Source organism: Molossus molossus, unplaced genomic scaffold (assembly GCF_014108415.1).
Source record: "Molossus molossus isolate mMolMol1 unplaced genomic scaffold, mMolMol1.p scaffold_m16_p_9, whole genome shotgun sequence".
NCBI classification, from domain to species: domain Eukaryota; kingdom Metazoa; phylum Chordata; class Mammalia; order Chiroptera; family Molossidae; genus Molossus; species Molossus molossus.
In genome coordinates this window covers 106,321,861-106,327,948 of record NW_023425403.1, presented here as the reverse complement: position 1 = coordinate 106,327,948, position 6,088 = coordinate 106,321,861, and the positions used below count along the sequence as shown (strand labels likewise).

The window sequence follows — 6,088 nt, the reverse complement described above, 5'->3', positions numbered from 1 at the left end:
GCAAGCTGCTTTTCTGTTGCTTTTCCCCATCGATTTGTCTGTGTTATAGTTGTAATTCCAGTTTGGTTCTGGGAGACGGTCTGTGTAGCTTCCGTTCACTCTGCCGCTATTTCGGAATCTCCCCAAAATAGATGCATTTAATGGGTAATTTTTTTTTTTTTTTTTTGCTTCTTTCGGTATTGGATGCTTTGTAGATATGCAGGTCTAAATGTTACACTGTTAGATGATCACTTAAAAAAATAGACCAGGACTCAGGCCCCAATTCAGAGCTCCAACCCAGAAGCAAAAAGGAATGGGGTGGCGGCTGAGGGGTATTCCTCCAATATCACCAAACCCAGAAAAAACAGGATCCTACGCCAACCAGGGTGTGGACCCTTGGACTGACCCTCAGGTGCTTTCGGTTGCATCATTTGGCGTCAGAAACCAGCAAGGGGCTGGTGGGAACAGCCAGCTGAGACCAGATATGGACAAAAGTAATTGGAAGGGCAGGAAATGGACAGGGGACAGAGCAGCAGTACTGCAGCAACGCAGAAGTGTGGGCCCCAGGCCAGGTCCTCCCTAGCTAGGTCAGGAGCTCACACGTTGTAGGTCAACCTGGCAAGCTGGGGATCCTTGCCTACTAGCTTGGACTTGAGGTGCTCCCTGTAGGCCAGGATGTCTCTGGGCCACTTGGTGATTGGCTGCTTCTCACGGACCCAGATTTCTTGTACGACCAGCTGAATGAATCTAAAATCGTGGCTGACCACCATCATACCACCCTCCCACTCATTGATGGCACCTTCCAGGGCACTGATGATCTCAATATCCAGGCGATTGGTGGGCTCATCCAGGAAGAACATGTGGGGGTTCTGCCAGGTCAGCTTGGCCAGACACACTTGGCACGTCTGCCATCAAACAGGCTCTGGATTGGGCTCACTTGCTTTTCCCAGTGATACCTTATTGCCCAACAATCTTCCTCATTTCTTCCGTTTCCTTAACGTGTACCCCTAAGACAAGAGGACTAAGTCCAGCTGCTCTTGTACGTGCTGATGGTAACATCTCATCTTGACATAAGAAAGAGTGTTTTCAGATCATCTTGTTAGTGGATAGTACCTCTCAGTTAGCAGCTTCAGAAGAGTTGACCAACTCCATACCAGAGCCATTCATGTGTCAAGATCAATACCAAATTCTAGATTGTTGTAGATGAAAGGCCCACCTTTGTGTACTTGAAGCTCATATCCCACATCATAGTGATGGGTGGAGGGATCTTGGTACATGATGGAAAATAAAATGACAGTGTCTTGTCGCTCATGACCCTCTCTGTCAGTCCTGAAACTACCATTTTCTGTAGCATCTTCTCCTTGCTCTGGGCTTTCTGTGCCAGCTTAGTACTGCCAGGAACAAACATAGCAGTGTAGTTATTCATGTGCATGATCTGAACTCGCTCCCAGTGAAACTTCTTCATCTGGTTCTCCTCCAGCTCCAGCTGAGTCTTCACATACTGATCATAATTATCCGTATAATACTTCAGGTTCGTGTGCATGTAAATGATGGTGCAGACACCTTTCAGGAAGTCCTGGGAATGGGAGGCGAAAACCAGGATGTGCTCAAAGTCTTTAGTTCTTCTTCCAACAACACACAGCTTTGAGATCCAAGTGGTTGGTGGGCTTGTCCAGAAGCAGCGTGAAGGGCTCTGGCGAGGGCAACTTTCATTCTCCACCCCCCACTGAAGTCCTTCAGTTTCTTGTGCTGCATGGCTGGTGTGCAACCCAATCCGTGCAGATCTGGGGGGGCCTTCCTCCCCACCTTGTCAGCATCCCGCTCCTCCAGAAGCTCGGAGAGCTCTGTGGGCTTCTCACACTCTGCACCCTCGTGAGCCAGCCATCTTCTTCCTCTCCAGCATGGCCGCTCGGTGCCAACTTCCATCACACCCTGAAGGTGCCCTGTCCGTAGGGGCCATCTCCTGAGTCAGAGGTTGATGTCACTATGCTCGGGGATGAGCACTCCATGTGTCCCAACAGCAGACAGCAGCATGGACCTGCCGGTCCCATTTGAGCCAATGAGGTCATAACGGCAGCCTGAGTTTACTTCTGGTTTTGCGTCACTGAGCAGCCCTTGGCCATGACGGGTGAGGGAGAGGTTGAGCGTGTGACCATCAGTACTGTGGGCTGGGAGGCGAGGACACCAGTGACAGCCCGAGCGGGAGCTCTCTTCATCTCAAGTCCCTAACTCCTTGTCGCAAAATCACTTCTGTGGTCCCTGGGCCACTGACCTCCTCCTTTGTCGTCTCTGCCACCTGTGGTTCTATGACAGTATCCCCCTTTCTTCATGTCCCTTCCTTCCTGCCGCCTTCTGTTGGCCATGCAGAGGGCATGGTGATGGACCACTGGCGTACGTTCCTGTCCTTCAGGGAGCTGGGCCTCATCGCTTGGTCCCTGTCACAACAGAGCTGCTCCTTGAATGGAAACTGATTTAATGAAGGATGTTATTAAAGATTCCTTTCAATAGGATCTTTCCTAGAGAGTTTCAAGTATAATTCAATTTTCAAAAATAATTTACTGTTATGTTCATGAAAATGTACGGAGTAATAATGAGATAAATATTGAAACAACGATTCAAAGGAAAAATTCCCATATAAAACATGGAACCAGCTTTATTCTTGGTCATTATCGTTTCAAATATGTGGCAATGACTCCTGGAGGGGGATTCTGGCTTCGTGTCCTGCTTACTCCCCATCACCCTGGATAGAAGACCTGCAGGTGATCTGAGCGCTCCCGGGCGATGGCTGGGAACCAGAAGCCTGCGTGAACGGGCTGGCCGACTTCCACCCCCTACAAAGCCTCCTAAGCTTTGTCTCACTTGTGCCCTCGATCAAGACCTTGATTCTTCTGCCTTTCTGGCCACGAGAGCAATCCACCTGAGGGAGGCTCCGGCCACGATGACTGCAGCTACCTGGCACCCGTTGTGAGAACTTCGCTGAGCCAGGGCAGTGGGCACAGCCCTTCCTTGCTGGGGTCCGTCCTTACCCTACAGCTTGCTGCTGCTGCCCAGAGATTCGACAGAAGGAGTGAATCCCACCCACCACATCCTCTAAAAGAGTTTTTATGAATAGCTATAAGAAAGCATTATAGTTACTTTGTGGTTGTTAAAACTGTGAAAAATGAAGAACAAATTGAAGGTAAGACCATGATACACATAGAGGAAATAGGTAATGTTGGTACTTTACATACAGGTGCGCACTTCCTCAGCTGCCATTAGTGACGGACCCACCACCACCACGTCGGCCACCTGTGGCTTGCTTCACCACATATCAGCAACTGGTCACAACTCTGGACTCTGGTGAAGCCACATTATATTTGCCAGACATTCAGACTTGTATTCAGAATCTCATAAGTTTCCTTATCCAGCTAGTCCTTCTATCCTTTTCCGAAGAAGGTTAGACCTCGTCCCAGAGACTGGTCATACATGCATCTCACAGCGGCCCCAGGTGACCAGCTGGCCCAGCTGGGAGGTGCTGCTGCAGGTGTGAAGTTGGGGTAGGAGAAGAGTTTTCATTCCCATGACTGTGGCCCCTCTAAGTAAACAATACCGTGTTCTGAACATTTAGCATAGCTTCTTTTTGCCTTTTGTCTCTTATTACATTAAAATATAAAGTATTATTATTACTTTATTATATATATATATATATATTTTTTTTTTGACAAGTGAAATATTTCTTCACCTGTAATTAGATCCAGAGAAGAGTCAGTGTTCCTGTCTTCCTGTTGACCTCAGTAATCACTGGCGTTGTTCAGAAATGGTTAGGCAGACATTTCTACTTCTGAGCACCAAAATTACTTTTCTCTTTTTGCTTTTTGACATCTCAGGAGTGAAAACAAGGACTTTTTATTGGGTAAGCGACACAAGTAAGAACCAATGGAGTGAGTGACACAGCACTTTTATTTCTGGCAAGACTTTATATTGAGAGAGCCGTGGGAGATAACTTTTCAGCGGGCCCCAGGAGGGGATCCGAAGTCCTGCCTTTCTGCAAACATCTGTATCTGGAGCCAATCACTCCGAGCCACAGAGCTGCAGGCAAGGGCACTCTCAGCCAGCACCTGCTGTTAGCTGCCACATTCTGCTCTGTTATGTGGAAGAATTCACAATAGTGATTCATCTAAAAAATAGTTCATACTCGACAAAGGGGGCAAGAGCATACTGTGGAGTAAAGACAGCCTCTTCAATAAATGGTGTTGGGAAAACTGGACAGCTACATGCAAAATAATGAAACCAGACCATCAACTTACACCATACACAAGAATAAACTCAAAATGGATAAAAGACTTAAATGTGACTTGTGAATCCATAAAAATCCTAGAAGAAAACTGTAGGCAGCAAAATCTAAGGCATCACATGTAGCAGAATTTTCACTGATACATCACCTGTGGTAAGAGAAACAAAGGAGAAAATTAATCAATGGGACTCCATCAAACTAAGAACTTAGGCACAGCAAAAGAAACCAGCATTGAAGTGAAAAGGGAACCCACTGTATGGAACACATTTGCCAATGATACATCAGATAGGGGTTAATTTCCAAAATACTTAAAGTATTCATACAAGTCAACAACAGGAAGACAAACAATCCAATTAAAAAATGGCCCTGGACAGTTTGGCTCAGCATCTAATAGAGCATCGGCCTGCGGTCCAGAGAGACCCGGGTTCGGTTCCCGCTAAGGGCATGTACCTCGGTTGCAGTTTGTCCCTGGCCCTGGTTGGGTCGTGCAGGTGGCAGCCACTCGATGTGTCCCTTTCACGTCAATGTTTCTCTCTCTCTTTCTCTTCTTCCCACTCTATCTGAAAAAAAAAAAAAGGAAAAATTTCCTTGGGTGAGGATAAAAAAAAAAAAAAATGGGAGAAGGAGCTGAATAGACACCTCTCCAAACAGGACATACAAATGGCCAAGAGACATATGAAAAATGCTCAACATCACTAATCATCAGAGAGATGCAAATTAAAACAACAATGAGGTATCACCTCACACCTGTCAGAATGGCCGCCATGAACAAACCATCAAACAACAAGTGCTGGCGAGGGTGTGGAGAAAAGGGGACTCTAGTCCACTGCTGGTGGGAATGCAGACTGGTGCAGCCACTATGGAAAACAATATGGTGTTTCCGCAAACAATTAAAAATTGAATTGTCTTTTGACCCAGTGATCCCACTTCTGGGAATATACCCTAAGAAGCCTGAAACACCAATCAGAAAGAATGTATAAACCCCTATGTTCATAGCAGCACTATTTACAACAGCTAAGATTTGGAAACAGCCCAAGTGTTCATCAGCGATGAGTGGATAAAAAAGCTGTGGTACATTTACACAACAGAGCAGTATGCAGCTATAAGAAAGAAAGATCTCTTACCCTTTAGACGATATGGAGGGACCTGGAGAGACTTTAGCTAAGTGAAATAAGCCAGTCAGAGAAAGACAAGCATCACATAATCTTATTTATATGTGGAATCCAATGAGCAAATTAAATTGATGAACAAAATATGTCCAGAGAGATCAGAGACATGGAAGTAGGGAACAGACAGACAAACCTCAGAGGGAAAGGTGGTTGGGCAGTAGGAGGATATAAATCAAAGAAGTTATATGCATATATGCATTGCCCATGGACAGACAATATTGTGGTGAAGGCAGGAGGGTGGTAGTGGGGAAAAAGGAGAGACCTTTGTAATGCTTTCAACAATAAAGATAAATTAAAAGTAAAAAAAAACCCCTCTTTTTAAAAATTAATTTATTTTTGTTACAGATGTTCCCCCCCCCATTGATACCTTCATCCCCATCCCCCCGACCCTGTCCCCAGCTTTGTTGTCCATGTCCATCGGTTATACGTACATGCATATACATTCTGTGGTTTATCCCTTTTCTCCCCACCCACCCCCTTTTCTGAGGATTGTCAGTCTGTACCGTACTTCTATGACTCTGGGTCTATTTTGTTCATCAGTTTGTTTAGTTCATTATATTCCAGCAATAAGTGAGCTCATGTGATATTTGTCTTAAAAAGTAAACTCTTGTGATGATCCCCTCCAAAAATAGTTCATTAGCGTGAAGTTAGGTGGTCAGGAAATTAA

The 6,088-nt window shown here is 45.7% G+C and overlaps 1 pseudogene; it reads right to left on the bottom strand.

Annotated features, from left to right (window-relative positions):
- Nucleotides 1–575: 575 nt before the first annotated feature.
- Nucleotides 576–2,404, bottom strand: LOC118622486 (annotated as a pseudogene).
- Nucleotides 2,405–6,088: the final 3,684 nt, after the last annotated feature.